Source organism: Salvelinus sp. IW2-2015, linkage group LG4q.1:29 (assembly GCF_002910315.2).
Source record: "Salvelinus sp. IW2-2015 linkage group LG4q.1:29, ASM291031v2, whole genome shotgun sequence".
NCBI lineage: Eukaryota > Metazoa > Chordata > Actinopteri > Salmoniformes > Salmonidae > Salvelinus > Salvelinus sp. IW2-2015.
In genome coordinates this window covers 73,784,665-73,804,679 of record NC_036842.1, presented here as the reverse complement: position 1 = coordinate 73,804,679, position 20,015 = coordinate 73,784,665, and the positions used below count along the sequence as shown (strand labels likewise).

General features: G+C 44.2%; 1 pseudogene; it reads right to left on the bottom strand.

Annotated features, from left to right (window-relative positions):
* Nucleotides 1–2,327: 2,327 nt before the first annotated feature.
* Nucleotides 2,328–20,015, bottom strand: part of LOC111961001 (semaphorin-3D-like) — a 69,182-nt pseudogene continuing 51,494 nt past the window's right edge.

Genomic DNA, 20,015 nt, shown 5'->3' with positions numbered 1-20,015 from the left:
TGTTGTTTCAGGCTTCTCTCTGCTCTCTGATGGAGGTTAATCATAAGACTGTTGTTTCAGGCTTCTCTCTGCTCTCTGATGGAGGTTAATCATAAGACTGTTGTTTCAGGCTTCTCTCTGCTCTCTGATGGAGGTTAATCATAAGACTGTTGTTCAGGCTCTTCTCTCTGCTCTCTGATGGAGGTTAATCATAAGACTGTTGTTTCAGGCTTCTCTCTGCTCTCTGATGGAGGTTAATCATAAGACTGTTGTTTCAGGCTTCTCTCGCTCTCTGATGGAGGTTAATCATAAGACTGTTGTTTCAGGCTTCTCTCTGCTCTCTGATGGGGTTAATCATAAGACTGTTGTTTCAGGCTTCCTCTCTCTCTCTGCATGGAGGTTAAATCATAAGACTGTTGTTTCAGCTTCTCCTCTGCTCTCTGATGGAGGTTAATCATAAGACTGTTGTTTCAGGCTTCTCTCTGCTCTCTGATGGAGGTTAATCATAAGACTGTTGTTTCAGCTTCCTCTGCTCTCTGCGTAGGTATCATAAGACTGTTTCAGCTTTCTCTCGCTCTCTGATGGAGGTTAATCATAAGACTGTTGTTCAGCTTCCTCTGCTCTCTGATGGAGGTTAATCATAGACTGTTGTTCAGGCTTCTCTCTGCCTCTCTATGGAGGTAATTCAGAAAGCTGTTGTTTCAGGCTTCTCTCTGCTCTCTGATGAGGTTAATCATAAAGCTGTGCCTTGTTTGGCTCCTCTGCTCCCCTGGTCTCCTGTTACTTTCAGAGAGAGAGCGAGGAGAGAGATCCTCTGTGTTTCTGTTCCTCGTACTGATAAATAAGCCAATAGGCCGAGATAGAAGAGCTCCTCAATGCAACGCACAGTCAAGCTGAAAATTATCATCATTGTTCTGGGACAGAGAGGGAAATCGCTGCGGGAGAAGGACAATGTATATGTTCTAGCACAAATATGCGAGAGAAACAACCTTTTACACCAAGCAGTGTTTTTCAATGCATTACAACAACTGCAATAATATTAAAGCAATTTCCAAAATTGTGTGTCCTTCCTGTGTGCTTCAGTTATTTCTATAGATAGGAGAAATTAACATGGCTGAAGCTATATTAAAGATGCACTTGTAACAGTTTATACTTTACGTCCGTCCAATCGTCCCCGACCAGGGCGCGAACCAGGGACCCTCTGCACACATCAACAACAGTCACCCACGAAGCATCGTTACCCATCGCTCCACAAAAGCCGCGGGGAACCACTACTTCAAGGTCTCAGAGCAAGTGACGTCACCGATTGAAAGGCTATTAGCACGCACCACCGCTAACTAGATAGCCATTTCACATCGGTTACACACTCTRAAAACGTTTGTATAATTTCAGCCAGCAGTTAAAAGTTGTGCTCACAAGCCAAAACYAGTCACAGTCTTTGTGTACTACATCATCCAATTGTGTACTACGTCATCCATTTCTTGTGATATTTTACACATTTTGCAATTTGTATGATATTTTACAAATCCAATTTGTGCAATATGTGTAAAAAAATGGTGCTTAAGATCCCAGAGTGCATCTTTAAGTCTATTGTAAGGCTACAAGGACCATCACTAACAAGGAAAGCAGGGGAAAGGGGAAGGTGCTCCTGCATAGGTCAAGGAYAACATACAGCATGTAGGTGAAGGGATAGGGACCCAAATGGAATCAAGCCTTAGGGAGCATGTCAGGGTAACAAGGTCAATCAAATCTAGACTCTTATCTAAGGTTGATCTACAACTGTCTACTCATACCAGTCAGCAAAGGACAAAGGAGATGCCATCTAAACTAATCATATTTGAGGAATTGCATTACTTAAACCAATCATATCTAAGTAAACTCATGATAGTAATTAGGGACAGTCATGAGGTGATACACAGTCAATTACATTGTCAGACTAATGTTAATGTTGCCAGAGCAATATACTCAATAATACAACACTAACTATCTATTCAGAATCCAGAGGTTATATAACATCGCAAGCCCACAAGACCTTTTCGGAACCAAAAACCCCTTAAGCTTTATGCTGTTAAAGTCTGTCCTATCAGCCCAATACTGACAAACCAATATATCCTGCACATCAGCTGTATCTCCCAGACACACACAGTTCTGCCCTACAGCATCTACGACCAGCTGGAACTGAATCATCCTGACATCTCCATGCAGTGTGTGTGTCTGTGTGTGTGTGCATACGTGTGTGTCTGTGTGTGTGTGTGTCTGTGCTTGTGTGTGTGTGTGTGTGTGCGCAAGGCTGCTGTTATATCAGGACTGGACCAGCTGAGCTGAAAAAGTTCACTGCGGTACAAAAATACACTTATGACTCACTTTTTATTTCTCTGTCTCATTCTCTCTCCCTCTCCATACTCATTCAGGATTATAAGGCAAGAGTTTATTTAAATAACTTTTAGACAATAACAAAATACACCTACAAAAACAGAATCATTCACTTTGTACAAAAATATGATTCTTTGTTCATTCCAGACATAAAACATGATTATTATAGTAGCAGTAGAATAGGTCGTAGCTAAGCTTATCTAGAGCATGCAGTTTCTCCTGTACATGTTATAGAAGTATTTACAGTCATTCAACATGAATGCATCTGATTAACACACACACTACTGACCTATGGGCCACGTCTCAATAGGATCAAATAGGGTCATGGCTAGAAGTGATGCAGCTAAGTTCAGTGACATCACACACTTGTTGTGAACTCAGACCATACTGGGCTTAGCCATGTCACCCGTGATACAAGTCAGTATTCAACGTCCATCCATGTCTGAGGACGACGGGAGATGACGTGGAAACTGGCCACTAGGGACAACAGTGAACACTGGTTTTGCTAGGGTGTTGTGGAAGGGAATGGTGGATAAGCATCTGCCTCAGATTGAAAGTTCAAATCTAGCAATAGAAAGTCATTTTTGTTTTAAGCCTATCCAAAAAACGTAACCCTTACCTTAACCTTACCCTAACCTTAACCATTCGGAGTTAATGACTAACCTTGAGAATTTGGAGTTAATGCCTGAACTTAACCTTAAACACTTTGAAATCTGATTGGAACAATTAAAAAATGTTGTGTTTGTGAAAAATGGATGAACGTTTAATTCTGAAATGAGACRGTGAGAGCTGGTGGGCTGGCAACATCAGCAGGGCGCTAGTTAAATTGTCAAAGAAAATGATGTTTATGTTGATGGAGGAAGGAGGAATAACTTGTGATATTGGTCACCTCTAATGAATGGGGATGGAACATGGTGCTCTTCGCTCCTGTTTGCCAAGCACTGCTGTCCCGCAGAATGGCGAGGGAAGTACAGTACCAGTCAAAAGTTTGGACACACCTACTCATTCAAGGGGMMTTTTTCTCGCTATTTTTACTATTTTCTACAGGGCATAATAATAGTGAGGACATCAAAACTATGAAATAATACACATGGAATCATGTAGTAACCAAAAAAGTGCTAAACAAATGAAAATATAATTTAGATTTTAGATTCTTCAAAGTAGCCACCCTTTGCCTTGATGACCACTTTGCATCCTCTCAACCAGCTTCAAGAGGTAGTCAGCTGGAATGCTTTTCCTACAGTCTTGAAGGAGTTCCCACATTTGCTGAGCACTTATTGGCTGCTTTTCCTTCACTCTGCCGTCCAACTCATCCCAAACCATCTCAATTGGTTTTAGGTCGGGTGATTGTGGAGAACAGGTCATCCTTGGTCAAATAGCCTTTACACAGCCTGAAGGTGTGTTCTGGGTCATTGTGCTGTTGAAAAACAAATTATAGTCCCACTAAGCGCAAACCAGATGGGATGGAGTACCGCTGCATAATGTCACCAGCAAAGCACCCCTATACCATCACACCTCCTCCTCCATGCTTCATATTGGGAACCATACATGCGGAGATCATCCGTTCATCTACTCTACATCTCACAAAGACACGGCGGTTGGAACAAAAATCTCAAATTTGGACTCATCAGACCAAAGGACAGATTTCCACCGGTCTAATGTCCATTGCTCGTGTTTCTTGGCCCAAGCAAGTATCTTCTTCTTATTGCTGGCCTTTAGTAGTGGTTTCTTTGCAGCAATTCGACCACGAAGTCCTGATTCATGCAGTCTCCTCTGAACAGTTGATGTTGAGATGTGTCTGTTACTTGAACTCTGTGAGGTGCAATCTGAAGTGCAGTTAATTGCCGATGTCTGAGGCTGGTAACTCAAATGAACTTATCCTCTGCAGAAGAGGTAACTCTGGGTCTTCCTTTCCTGTGGCGGTTCTTATGGGAGACAGTTTCATCATAGCGCTCAATGGTTTTAGTGACTGCACGTGAAGAAACTTTAAAAGTTCTTGAAATGTTCCAGATTGACTGACATTCATTTCTTAAGGTAATAATGGACTAGCATTTTCTCTTTGCTAGTTTGAGCTATTCTTGCCATAATATGGACTTGGTATTTTACCAAATAGGGCTATCTTCTGTATACCAACATTTCCTTGTCACAACACAATTGTCTCAAACGCATTAAGAAGGAAAGAAATTACACAAATTAACTTTTAACAAGGCACACCTGTTAATTGAAATGCATTCCAGGTAACTACCTCATGAAGCTGGTTGAGAGAATGCTAAGAGTGTGCAAAGCTGTCATCAAGGCAAAGGGTGGCTACTTTGAAGAACCTCAAGTATAAAATATGTTTAGATATTTTTTAAATCTAACCGCACTGTCCAATTTACAGTAGCTATTACAGTGAAATAATACCATGCTATTGTTTGAGTAGAGTGCACAGTTTTGAACATGAAAAAATATGAATAAACAAATTAGGCACATTTAGGCAGTCTTGATGCAAAATTTTGAACAGAAATGCAATGGTTGATTGGATCAGTCTAWAACCTTGCACATACACTGCTYCGATCTATTGGCCAAAATCTGAATTGCAACTGGGCTYGAATAATACATTATGGCCTTTCTCTTGCATTTCAAAGATGATTGAACAAAAAAATACAAAATAATGGTTGGTTTTTTCTTTGTATTATCTTTTACCAGATCTATTGTGTTATATTCTCCGACATTCCTTTCACATTTCAACAAACTTCAAAGTGTTTCCTCAAATGGTACCAAGAATATGCATATCCTTGCTTCAGGGCCTAAGTTACAGGCAGTTAGATTTGGGTATGTCATTATTAGGCAAAAATTGAAAAAAAYGTGCGGATCCTTAACAAGAATTTAAGCTTTCAACCAATTTCAGATATGTCTATGTCCTGGGAAATGTTCTTGTTACTTACAACCTCATGCTAATTGCATTAGCCTACGTTAGCTCAACAGTCCCATGGACGGGATACCGATCCCGAAGAAGWTCACACTTTTTTGGATACTACATGATTCCATATGTGTTATTTCATAGTTGTGATGTCTTCATTATTATTCTAAAATATAGAAAATAGTAATTTTTTTCTAAGATTGTATTGTGGTCCCTATAACTTTCCCTCAATTCTAACTACTTATTTGATCATCTTACCCATGGCCCCCCTTTACCACTATAAACATTGATGGTTTCCCCTAATGAAACTTTTTGTGACTGCTGTTCTCACTCCTCTTTGGTATCCTCACCAGCTCATCCTCTCCTCTGCAGCACTACCCTCTCTCCATCCATCTCTTTATCCCTCTCTCCATTCCTCTCTCCGTGGTGTCGTCTGTTCCTGCTTTTCTTCAGCTCCTGGATGTGTTTCCATTTCCCCACCCCCTGCCCTCTTCCACCTCTCCTACTGGCCGGCCTCTTCTCCAGCCAAAGCGAATCACAGTACTCCTCCAGCGAGCCAATGGGAGAACTCATCACACGCAGGTAGTCCTTATAGCGCTGACGAGACTCTGCCCCAGGGCGAACCTCAACACTGGGGTCCTTGCTGGGCTTTGGCCGCCCGTCAAGATGCCCGTAGGAAATGAGGCGCAGCGTGAGGCGGACCAGAGTGTGTGTGAAGTGTGTGTGCTCCTGTGCCATACACACGTACATGCCGGCATCAGCAGGATGGAGAGAGCGAATGAGGAGACCTTGGCCTGTATGGACCACTCTGTCATCTGGCCTCACCTGGGAGAGGGGGTGAAATTACAGAATATTAGCTATAAACATTCYTATAGTACTCTACAGAGACAACCCAGCAAACCGGGAACATTCCCAAAACATTAGCTAAAATTCCCAGTTTTAGTTAGGGTTTTATCTAACATTAGTATGATAACATCGCAAAAACATTCAAAGAATGCTGTATAAAACAACCACCACAGAACATTCCCCAAAAGTTCTCATTAGGTTTCCAGCTATAATAACACAGTGTATGAATGAATTTGCTATGAATTTCATAACTGACTTATTTGGAAATTGTGGAACATTGTGGAACATTGTGGGAATGTTCTGTGCATATTCGTGCAACATCCCAGACAGCGACCATAATTTGTTTAAATGTTCTGGGACCCTTTAAAGAACTTAGACCAGGTGTTCTGGCAACATTCTTACAATATTATAGGAAAGTCCTGTTCAACTTAAACATTGTATGAATGTCATCACAACTGAGCATATTTTGTGCTTTGGGAACCTATCTCTTGTACCCACACTGTTCCCACAACCTAATTAAATGTTCTGGGAACCTTTAAAGAACTCAGAAAGTCTGTTGTGTCAACATTCTTACAACATCATAGGAATGTTTTATGCTCCCTGATACAAACATTATCGGAATGTCAGCACAACTGGACAGTTTTTATGTTTTGGGAAACTATCTTTTGTCATAGCCCCACAATGTTCCCACAACCTAAAGAAACATTCTGGGAACCTTAAAAAAACAGATTAAATGTGTTCRAGCAACGTTCTTGCAACATCAGGTGAATGTTTTTTTGCATCCTAAAAGAAACATTGTAGATTCATCTGCATAATTGGACCATTTTTGTGTTTTGAGAACATATCTTCTGTGATGTCCCCACAATGTTCCCACCAGACGGTTCCCACAACCTAATGAAACATTCTGGGAACATTTAAAGAATAGACTAAATGTGGTCTAGGAATGTTCTTGCAACATCAGGCAAATGTTTTATACAAACATGATATAATCATCAGCATGACTAGTGGGCTTCCGAGTGGCACAGCGGTCTAAGGCACTGCATCTCAGAAGCGTCACTATAGACACCCTGGTTCSAATTGAGGCTGTATCACAACCGGATGTGATTGGGAGTCCCATAGGGTGCCGCAGAACTGGCCCAGCGTCGTCCGGGTTTGGCCGGTGTAGGCCGTCATTGTAAATAAGAATTTTTTCTTAACTGACTTGCCTTGTTAAATATAGGTTAAATAAAAATGATTGGACAGTTTTTGTGTTTTGAGAACATTTGCTGCGAACTAACGAATGTTCTGGGAACTTTCACAGAACCAATTTTGGTTTGCTGGGAACCATCTAGAATAGGAATTAAACATTGGACAGACTTTAAGCCTAACTCACCCAGGAAAAAATAAGCAGGGCAATAAGCAAGACAACATTAACAAACCTATATGATATGTATGAAACATATGGAATGTATGATCTCTGGCCTAACAGGGATACCAGACCTATCAACACCAGATTGTAACCCTTCAACAACACGTCACACACGCCAATACCTCCCACAGTGCTGACAAACACACGGCTAAGTTGTACCCAAGGTGTTTTAAGCACGGTAATGACCCTTGGAACAGGATGCACATTAAGGGTTTGGATGCGGTGTGTGTTGACGGATGGGGTCAAAGGTGTGTGTGTGTGTGTGTCAGTGTCAGGGTCCGCGGTGCTAGCATATCAGAGTGATAACGATCCATTCTTCATGCTCACTAACATCCACCATGATTCATCAGGTGGCATGGCCTAAAACAACACAGCTGGGCTGTGTGTGTGTGTCTGTGACTGAGATAAAGAGGAAGCAAGCGGGAGTGCTTCAATGCATACTTCCCCCCTCAGTCTGCTCTCTTACCACCTGCCAGAGGTTAATAAACTGAAAACACAGACAGTTTGACATTTGAGTCATTTAGCAGATGCTCTTATCCAGAGTGACTTCCATTTCATTTAAACATTTCTAGGTAGGACAACCACATATCTCAGTCAGAGTAAGTACATTTTTATCAATAAACTATCAATATCACCAGTCAGAGCTAGTAAGGGGGAAAAAAGTAAAGTATGACTGTTAGTTCACGAAAGGCTTTTCGAGGGGCGGGGGGAGGGGGGCAGAGGAGGGGGTGTGAGGGAGGGTACTGTGGGATTATTTAAGATATTATTTGAAGAGGTAGGGTTACAGATGCTTTTGGAAGATGGGAAGAGACTCTGCTGTCTTAGCTTCAGGTTAAAGCTGGTTCCATCATTGTGGTGCCAAGACAGAGAAAAGCTTGGACTGGGCTGAGCAGAAGCTGCCCTCCCATAGGGGTGGGAGAGCCAAGAGACCAGAGGTGGCAGAACGTAGTAATCAGGTTGGGGTGTAGGGTTTGAGTATAGCCTGAAGGTAGGGAGAGGCAGTTCCTCTTGCTCCTCTGTATGCAAACACCCTGGTCTTGTAGTGAATGCGAGCTTCTTCTGGAAGGTTGAACACCAGGCGGGATGCAGAGTTCTGGATAAGTTGCAGGGGTTTGATGGCACAAGCAAAGAGCCCAGCCAACAGAGTTGCAGTAGTGCAGACGGGAACTGACAAGTTTCTGGATTAGGACCTGCGCCACTTCCTGTGTGAGGTAGGGTCGTACTCTATGGATGTTGAAGAGCATGAACCTGCAGGTTCGAGTCACTGTTTTGATGTTTGCAGAGAACGACAGGGTGTTGTCCAGGGTCACGCCAAGGTTCTTTGCACTCTGGGAAAGGGACACCGTGGAGACGTAAACTGTGATGGAGAGGCCTTGAGCGGGCAGGCCTTCCCTGGTAGGAAGAGACGCTCCATTTGTCGATGTTGAGCATGAGGTGGTGGGCCAACATCCAAACTGAGATATATACCAGGTACACATAGATGCTTGTCGCCACCTGGATGTCAGAAGGGGGGAAGGAGAAAAGTAGTTGAGTGTTATCAGCATAGCTATGATAGGAGAGACCATGTGAGGATATGACGGAGCCGAGTGACTTGGTGTATAGAGAGAAGAGGAGAAGAAAAGTAGTTGAACCGGCCTAGAACCAAAACCTGGGGGACACCAGTAGTGAAAGTATGTGGTGCAGACACAGATCCTCTCCATGTCTCCTAGTAGGACCGTCCTACCAGGTAGGATGCAATCCAAGAGTGTGCTGAGACTGAGACACCCAGCCCTGAAAGGGTGGAGAGGAGGATCTGATGGTTCATGGAGTCGAAGGCAGCAGATAGATCTCGGAGGATGAGAACAGAAGAGAGAGTCAGCTTTGGCAGTTTGGAGAGCCTCCATGACACAGAGAAGAGCAGTCCCGGTTGAGTGACCCATCTTGAAGCCTGACTGGTTAGGATCAAGAAGATTGTTCTGAGAGAGATAGCGAGAGTGTTGGTCAGAGATAGCATGCTCAACGGTTTTGGAAATAAAAGAAAGAAGGGATGTAGTCTGTAGTTTTTGATGTCAGAGAGTGTTGGTTTCTTGAGGAGGGGAGCAACACTGGCAATTTTGAAGTCAGAGGGGACGCATCCAGTGGATGAGTTGATGAGGGAAGTGAGGAATGGTAGAAGGTCTCCAGAGATGGTCTGGAGAAGGGAGGAAGAGATGGAGTCGAGCGGGCAGGTTGTCGTGCGGCCAGATCTCACTAGTTTCTCATCTGGAGAGAGGGGAGAAAGAGATCAAGGCATAGGGTAGCTGTGTGAGTGAGACCAGTGGACTCATTAGGCTGAGTGAATGAGGAGAGGATGTCGTTAACCTTCTTTTCAAAGTTGTTGACAAAGTCGTCCGCAGAGAGAGGAGGGAGGGGGATTGTCAGAGGATTAAGGAGGAACGATAAGGTGGAAAAGAGTTTCCTGGGGTTAGAGGAAGAAGCTTGAAATGTAGAGCGATAGAAAGTGGCATTACAGTGGATAAAGAGGGAAAAAAGGAGAGGAGGGAGTGAACATACGAAAGGTACTCCGGATGTTTAGTTTACCTCCATTTTCACTTAGCTGCCCGCAGCCCTGTTCTGTAAGCTTGCAATGAGTCACTCAGCCACAGAGCAGGAGGGAAGGGCTGAGTCGACCAGGAGGAAAGGAGACAGTGCAAGTCATAGGATGTGGAAAGGAAGGAGAGCAGGGTCGATGAGGCAGAACCAGGAGATAGGAGGTAGATGGATTTAGCAGAAGAGAGTGATGATAGGATAGAAGAGGAGAGAGTAGCGGAAGAGAGAGAGAGCGAGGATTGTGATGGCAATTGACCATCTGGTAGGGGCTGAGTGGTTAGGATTTGAGGAGAGAAAAATTGTGATCCGAGACTTGAAAGGGGGTTTCAGTGAGGTTAGTAGGCGAACAGCCTCTAGTAAAGATGAAGTCAAGCATATTGCCTGCCTTGTGAGTGGGAGGGGACTGGGAATGGGTGAGGTAAAAATAGGCAAGGAGGGGAATCAAAGAGTTGGAAAGAAATGAATCGAAGGCAGACATCGGGAGGTTGAAGTTGGCCAGTACGAAGAGCGCTGAGCCACCGGTCAGGAAATTAGCTTATCAAGGTGTCAAGCTCAATTGAGGAACTCGCTAAAGGCATCTGGTGGGCGATAGATGACAACAATGTGAATCTTGAGTGGACATTTGACAGTGACATCATGGAATTCAAATTAGGAGATGGACAGATGATTTCTGCATTTAGGTGAAATGAGTAGCCCTGTGCCTCTACCGCGATGACCAGATGCTCTCGGACTATGAGAGAACACGTAGTCAGATGACAAGAGAGCAGCTGGAGTAGCATTGTTCTCTAGGGTGATTCATCTTTACGTTAAGGGCCAAAAAGTCAGCATAGGCTAAGATGAACGTGGCGTTCTTGACCGCAGATCGGCAGTTCCAACCACTGCTGGGGACCAGGAATTCCACATGGGTTGTTCGCGCAGGGTACAATAAATTGGAAGGGTTGCAGCCAAGGGGTGGGGAGCATATGTTAACCTAACGGGTATAGAAAAGACACACAGTTGGCAAAGCTACAAAAGAACTCTATGAGATCTGAAAATAACTAGGTAAGATACTTAAATGAGAGAGTGGTGTGGAGCCTTCCTCTCTTTCCTCCCTCGAACAACTCCGCAGAACTGTCTTGGTTTTGGCGAGGAGACTGCTGTTGACACAACCGATGACAGCTCCCGCTGAGAAAACAGAGGAGACTGGTCCTCTGAGGTCCTCTGTGGCTCAATTGGTAGAGTATGGTGCCTTTCAACACCAGGATAGTGGGTTTGATTCCCGGGACCATCTGTACTTAAAATGTATGCATGCATGATTGTAAGTCGCTTTGGATAAAAGCCTCTGCTAAATGGCTTATTATATTAGACTGAAGTACTAACACTAATATCCTACTGGAGGTGAAGAGCGCACTTCCCGGTACTAAATGCTGACTGCCTAGAAGAAGAGAAACCACTCCCCCTCCAATACAGCCACTGATTATCAAAACAACAGCAGTCACAAATCGCCCTGCCCCTTAATCCTGGTTGTGTCAACAATCATCTGCAGGTTATGAGCAGTCAGCAGTTCACACACCAAGTAGGCTACTGGGAAGACAGACAGCACTTAAAGTAGATGGCCCTAGCTAGCAAAAAGTCAATACTAGACAACAACAGATGAAGACAACAATTATACTTATCACTCCTGGAGATATCAAGAGTCCTCGAGCTATAGAATGAAGCACACTGAGATGGAGCGTGGGAAGCTGGTTATATACTCAGAAAAGCAGTGAAACCACTCCCRGTCCTATATAGCCACTGACTACCAAAACAACAACAGTCACAAATTGCCGTGCCCCTCAATCAGCTGCAAGTTATGAGCAGTCAGTAGTTCACACACCAAGTAGGCTCCTGGGGAGACAGACTTAAAGCAGAAAAAAAATATTGGTATCACTCCTGGAGATATAAGTCCTCTAGCTATAGATTGGGGTGCTTTGATGATGAAGAGATCATTCATGTCCCGCGCATTAAGGCCAGATAGTGTGTGTGTGTGATCAGTGTGTGCGTGTATGTGTGTGTGTGTGTAAGTAGAGTATCTCTCCATCTTGACATTGATGATGTGTACAAGTCTACTACAGCTGTGACATGATGAGTCTGGATTCAGAAGTAAACATGGTAAGCCCATATAAAGAGGTTCTACACGAGTACTTACCACATGGCTATTACACATACATCCTCTACAAAAGTGTCAGGAGGTTTCAGGAGGAATCTGAATGTAGTTTGTAGAGTGGAATGTATTTTTCACATAATTCTAACATGATTCTTATTATGGTGAGAGGGGGAGAGGAGAAGGGGGAGAAGAAAGAAACAGATGAAACATAGGGTGAAGATGTTGGAAGGGAGGAAGGGATTGAGGAGAGGTCGGGGGCAGGTGGAATGAGACGGAGGACAGAGGGAAGAAGGGAAAAGGCTGATGGGAAGGGTCTGAAATGATGAAATAAAAAATAGGATGGAAAGTGAAATAAAACAGACATCACCTGCTCCTATATTAAAGTCCAGCTGTAAGACCACACACACAATATATAATACAGGTTGATAAATGAAAGCTCCTCTAAAGGTCATTCCACCAGTAGCATGTATCTGGACAGCTGTTAGTGTGAATGTTGCTCTCTGTGGGACTTCTCCTTTATTTGAAAATTAAGAAAAAAAATGTATAGCATGTATCCACACCATTCAACATAGTCAGGGTCAAACTATTCCAGAGAGAGAACTCCTGCATTCAATCCTTCAACCTCCTTCCCATTGTGTTTCTAACCCACAAACACATGGCCTTGCCTGGGCTATGGTTTCCCATGTGGGGGAACGCGGTTGCAAGCACACACACACACACATTGACACCACACACAACACACACACACACACACACACACACAACACATCCACAAACACCCATTACACACACAACACACACACACAACACACACACACACACACACACAGTGGCTGGAGGTGTTGACTAGACCAATCTCTATGGTCTGGTTCAGGAGATGAGTGTCAACCTCAATGAGCTGCTTTCCTCACCTCCCCTTTCCCACAAAAAACCTGTCTCTCTCTCCTCGCCTCCCCTTTCCCACAAAAAACCTGTCTCTCTCTTCTCACCTCCCCTTTTCCACAAAAAAACTGTCTCTCTCTTCTCACCTCCCCTTTCCCACAAAAAAACCTGTCTCTCTCTCCTCACCTCCCCTTACCAAAACACGAAAACCTCCCCTCCCTGTCCCCTCCCTTTCTCTTCACTTCACCTACCGGTCCCACTCCTCCAATACAAACACATTTATCTCCCAGTCTCCCTCTCTTTGTCCCTCTCTCTGTCCCTCTCCCTCTAACTCTCCCTCTCTTCCAGTGTCTGGTCTCAGTCAGTCACCACCTCGACCAGAGACAGAGGTTTTAGAAGGTTAATTCGACTCATAACGACCAGTATGAGTTCAGGGAGCGAGGACGAGATAGGAGGAGATGAGGAAAAGGAGAGTAGAGTAAGGAAGAGAGAGAGAATAAAAGAGAAAGAGCGTGATGGATGGACTGTGCTTGTGAATCACTATCAGTGACCTCCATCTGGAAGCCACTAGTGATTTACCGCTGGTCATCAGCTCTTTGTTCTACAACCGTGAGAGTTGACAGTTGACTGTGTAGGTCTCAGACAAGGTTACTCATTAAACATCAAAGAATACCTGATGCATCTACTGTTACATATTACCCTTCTCCTGACCTCRTCCTCTCCTCCTCCCCTCTTCCTCTTCTTCCTCTTTCTACAGTAACCCCGGGAGTTCCAAAGTCAAACGGATCATTCTGCTAAAAACTAGAGTGAAAAACTAGCTCCGCTTCCGATCAGAGGGCAACAGTGCACTCAGGTACAACACTTCAAATATTTAACCCTAAAATGGCTGACTGACTGGTAACGTTAAGACTCTGTTTGAACACTGTAACAATATATCACTATGTAGACATCATTTGATATGAAGTGGATTGGTGAAAGCTTGACTGACAACCCAAGGGTTGATGTTCCCTCGCAGTAGAGACTTTCTCTTTCCGTAATCCTTTGTTTCCTCAGCCATGAGCAGAATATTATCTTTGTATTTGGGGGCAATGTGAAACAGAACAAGAGTGAGGAGCACATAAACCATCTAGAACATCTAAGCACCCCTCCAGGTTGTTTTGTTTGGGTGTGTTGTTATGCTGTTATGTAAGGGTATATGATGTAACAGAGAGAGTGTCTGTTTTAGGCAGTTAAAGTGTCTGTGTATCAGACATGGGATGTGATGACTTATAACCTCTCTAGTAATGCTAGCACTGTAAGCCTCTGATAACACAATACTTACTACTTCTTTGACCCCTCTCTACAGTGTGTGTGTGTGTGTGTGTGTGTGTGTGTGTGTGTGTGTGTGTGTGTGTGTTGTGCTAAGTGGCTCGGGGTGTGTGTGTGTGTTGTGGTGTGTGTGTGTGTGTGTGTGTGTGTGTGTGTGTGTGTGTGTGTGTGTGTGTGTGTGTTGTGTGTGTGCATACATGCGTTGGCGTGTGTGTTTCTGTCTCACCTCCTCTCTGTGTTCAGTCCAGGTCTGTGTATGAACAGCGTGTGGTGGTCTGTTGTGAGATTTGGGGAGACACTCCAGGAAGGTCGAGTATTCTCCACCCCAAACATTATCCTCTCCTCCACCCTGCCTCCATGCAGAGCTGAGAACACAGAAAATATCCATAAAGTGTGTAACATGTTATATTGTGATGTGTCTAAGCAACACATTAACACTTGCACACAGTCGCACACCACACACACACCATATAGAGGGAGTCAGAGAAGCAGTTTTATCTTACTGTCCTCTGTGTCCCAACACTGGCTGGATGGGTCTCCATGTTTGATGTCTTGTCTTCTGGCCTCCTGTCAACACAAAACACATACATAAACACACACACACACACCGCAGGGTTGGGGTGAGAGGTCAGAAAGGTGACAAGGTCACGTCCTGCTGTGCAAGGCAATGTTTTACTCTTCTTAAACACACAAATGTTTCTCTGTCTGTGTGTCTGTGTGGTGTTGTGTGTGTTGTGTTGTGTGTTTGTGTGTGTGGTGTTTGTGTGTGTTGTGTGTGTGTGTGTGTTTGTTGGTGTGTGTGTGTGTGTGTGTTGTGGTTGTGTGTTGTGGGTGTGGTGTGTGTGTGTGTGGTGTGTGTGTGTGTGTGTGTGAATCCTGATCAGTTTTTCCAGGGGCTTTCTATTACCGGTAACAGGAGTTATTTCAGGCAGTGATTGAAGCTGCTCTGTCTGTCCTGATAACCTGTTACATCTGCCTACATGATGAACATACTGACAACAACCATATATGGATAACACACTGAACCCAACAACTGACAACCACAGATACATAAGAAACACACTGAACCCAATAGCCAAGCTGAACCCAATAGCCAAGTTGAACCAATAGCCAAGCTGAACTCAATAGCCAAGCTGAACCCAATAGCCAAGCTGAACCAATAGCCAAGTTGAACCAATAGCAAGCTGAACTCAATAGCCAAGCTGAACCCAATAGCCAAGCTGAAACCAATACGCAGCTGAACCCAATAGCCAAGTTGAACTCAATAGCCAAGTTGAACTCAATAGCCAAGTTGAACTCAATAGCCAAGTTGAACTAATAGCCAGGTATTCAATGTGTTTGGACAAAGACTAGAAGATTCCAAAGCTGCGTCTCTCTCTGAAAGCTATGGATGGATCTATTGGTGTTTACACAGTCAACACCTACATCCTATAGATTTAGCTTGAACTTGAGATATATTGCCTCCCTGTATATTTTTCTCTGTTTGCTCTCCCCTCTCTCACCATCTCTCTCTATCCCCATAGATGTAGGTATGTGTAGAGTTTTGTATTCTACAGCCTGTATGTCCTCAGATCAGTTTTCAAAGTACCACCTGGCACCAACCAACCACCCCCTCTATACCTCACAATGCAATAACATGACCCCTCCTCAGCCATAATGCAATAGTGTGACCCCAAAATGTTGGGCATTAGACAATCTGCTATAGTCTGACTAGCCACTCTCGGGACAAACACACAAACACAAACACATACACACAACTCCATATAAACAAAGAGGACAACAGACAGAGGAGAATGACAGTACAATTAATAATTGCCCATCAGAGAGTTTCTAATCAGAGAGAGAGAGAGAGAGAGAGAGAGGAGAGAGAAGAGAAGAGAGAGAGAGGACGAGAGAAGAGAAGAAGAGAAGAGAGAGAGAGAGAAGAGAGGGAGAGCGGGAGTAGCGAGAGAGAGAGGAGGAGGCAGATACAGAGTCGACAGCACGAATCATAAGAGGGATGAGAAGGAAGGCGGGAGAGGAAGTGAATGACGATGGAGCGGAGAGCGAGAGGAGGGTCGAGAGGGAGGCCAGAGAGCCAGTACGGGGAGAGTACGAGAGTCGGGGATGTTCGAGAGGAGGACGGAGCGGAGAGAGCATATAGAGCGTTCGGAGAGGCTAGAGAGCAGGAGAGGCATTGAGGAGAGAGAGAGAGAGAGAGAGAGAGAGAGAGAGAGGAGAGAGAGAGAGAGAGGAGAGAGAGAGAGAGAAGTGGGTTAATACCCTGTGGCAGAGAGAAATCTAAAGAAACAAAAGCCCACCAAAACCATATTTAGAGAAATATCTGAATTCTCTATGACAAATCCCTGGAGCCCTGAAAAATAGGACGTCAGGTATGATAAAAACTTTTGGTCTTCTACGGATTCATTAAATCATGCTAGTGGACGTCGACACTACTGATCTGAAAAGGAAGAATGAACGTGTCAGAGTAAGTGACAAATGTCCTTCATTTCATGGATAATAAGAGTAATCTATGGTCCTGAGACCTGCTATGTTTCAGATACTCAGATGAAAGGAGTAACAATGTGACAGCTGTTTTATATGTTCCTGTATAGTTTATATGTACTGAAGGTACAACATGTTTAGAAACTATACAGAGCATTTGGGACATTTTTCTTGCACCATACACCTGAAAAAAATGTGTGTGTGTGTGTGTGTGTGTGTGTGTGTTTGTGTTTGTGTGTGTGTGTGTGTGTGTGTGGTGTGTGTGTGTGTGTGTGTGTGTGTGTGTGGGTGTTGTGTGTGTGTGTGTGTGTGTGTGTGTGTGTGTGCTCTACCTCTTGGAGCTGGGACGTATCGTGAGCAGGGTGTGTCATCCCCAGGCGCAGTAAGGATCTCTGGCAAGGCAACACTCTGCACACACCTGACCTACAGGTGACACCTGCTCAGGGACACCTGGGCTAGCCCAGCCCCGAACCCACATACAAGCTGTTGCTATGGAAACAGAGATGGAGAGAACAGACTACTCAGGGAAGGGGTCAGTCCTAGCACACTTGTTTAACTAACACCTTGCTAATGTTGTGCTGTTTACACTATAATATTGTGGGAAAGAGGCCTGTGTTTTTCTAATCTCCATTTTTTTCATTGTATGTGTTTTAGTACACCCACATGTCCAGCAAGCATATAGTACAAGCACACTCGTAAAAAAAAAGGGTTATTCGCTCCCCATAGGAAATGGGAAAACCTTGAAACCTTTTAGATTCCAGGTAGACCATTTCCACAGAGGTTCACCATGGATCCAAAAGAGTTCTACTTGGATCCAAAAAGGGTTCTACCTGGAACCAAAAAATATTTTTCTACGGGGACAGCCGAAACCTTTTTGGAACCCTTTTTTTGAAGAGTGTATCCTCAAGGTTCTCATCCAGTATTTATTATTACTGGAAGTCAGTCCCCATAACTCTAAGTGGGGTTTAAACAACAAAACCTTCAACAACGAGAGAGCGGAGAGGAGAGAGGAGGAGGAGGAGAGAGGAGAGAGAAGAGGAGAAGAGATTGAGAGAGAGAGAGAGAGAGAGGAGAGAGAGAGGAGAGAGAGAGAGAGAGAGAGAGAGAGAGAGAGAGAGAGAGAGAGAGAGAGACGAGAGAGAGAGAGAGAAAGCGTGTTTTTGTATGGATCTGCCTGGACTCGTCTGAACCAGGGATTCCAAAACAAACACTGACGGAAATATGAAAACACTGGGGGAGCGGGTTGGGATGAACACACAAAACACACACACCACACACACGCGCGCGGCGGCCACGCTCGAACGCACGCACGCACACGCACACACACACACTGTGGCAGATGAAGGGAGGGCTGTGATTGGAGTTGAACGGTCTGCTGACATCCCTGACCTCAGATAGCGAGGGAGGAGGCGAGGAAGAGAGGGAGGAGAAAGGGGAGCAAAGAGAGGGCAGAAGGGAAGAAAAGAGAAGGTGGCTGTAATGGCTTGCAAGTGTTTTGTTCCATTAAGTATCCTTCCGCTGATCAAGGTGGTCTGTTTTATCGGAGTAAATGAAGAAATTCAGCGCGTGGGGGATAATGATCCCGAGAGAGGTACGGAGATTAGCAGGGCAATCACATACAACCCTTGCTCTCTCTCTCTCTCTCTCCTCTCTCTCTCTATGATAGAGAGAAGAGGCAGTTCTCTCTCTCTCTCTTCTCTCTCCTTACCCTTGTCTCTCTTACGCGTAGCCTCCTCCTCCTAGCTTACTCCTACTCCTCGTCTCTTCTATCTCTTGCGTGCAGTGCGGCGTCCCCTAGTCTTGCATTCGCAGAACAGAACACACATTATCTCCCACTCTTACACGCCATCTACTCGTTTTTTCCAGCTTCTCTGACTCATACAGTATACGGTATGTGTAGTGGGGGGTAATTAGTTATGCTTGGAGAAATTACCAAGTGCTTCTTAGATATTTGTGTTCTTAGGCTTACGGAGATTGGGCTCCTTAAGAACTTTAAGGGCTCCGCATACACAAGGAGAAGGTGTGTGAATCAGACGAGGATTAGAGATATAAACGTCGACTCTAATGTCTGTTCATCAAAACCTATGTGCCAAAGTCAACAAACTACAAACTTACATCCCTTGCGGTACTTACCCCACAGAGTTACTTCGCGGTTGAGTAGTAACCTTGAGAATTGAAGTGAGAGGAATTTACAATCATTCACTTGCATGTTTAAAGAAAAAAGGGTTCTCACGCAAACAAAGCCCTTGTCAATCAAGATTAATTAATGCGGTCAGCTTTGCTAAATTAATAAGTGGTTGTAGATTAATATTAATTGACAATATCACCATGATCCTTGAATTCCAGGACGAGTAGCGCACGAAATTCACGAAAAGAGATAATTAGGATTTATTTTGAATGATTCTTTAGATAAAATCAGTTATCTGCGATCAGAGTGGATTACTCGTCATCTAAACACGAGTCTGGTGTTAGAACGGTGATTATCAACACTTCCTTCCATATACCCGATAGATCGTGGAATGAAGAAACAACAATATTTGAAGTTATGTGTTAGTGGATGGACTTTCGTTTGTTGTGTGTGTTGGTGTGGTGATTCCATGTAGAACTCTGGGTCTGTGTAAATGGTGTTGCTGATCCGGGGAATCATAAAATGTGCTTCTTCAAAGTTTCGCCTGGGGTGGTGGGTAGTGTGTGTGCGTCGGTGTGATGTGTGTGTGATGAACCCTTTTTTTGTGTGTGTTGTGTACGGTGGCGGCTGTTCGGTACTAAGGCTTGCTGGACATGTGGGATGGTTGTGTGGTGTGCTGTGTGTTGTTGTTACTGAAAACCGAAGAGACTCCATCCAGCCACCAGCTGCCTCAGTGACCAGTTCTCGTCTGAAGTAATGCTCCACCACCTGCAGGGATCTGACCTTCAGCATATCCTGACAAAACAAACACACAAATGTTAATCAATTCGTACATGTCCTTTAAGAATAAGCTTACCCTGTGAAGTTGGGAGAGAAAAGAGGAACTACCAATCTGCACGATGTAGTCCTGTCGTCTTTCCGCCATATAAAGAAATGGGTCTTTCTAGTGAGAAGCATTACTGAAAAATAGAGGGAGACTGCTGTTGGACTGGTCCATAAACAGACTCGAATT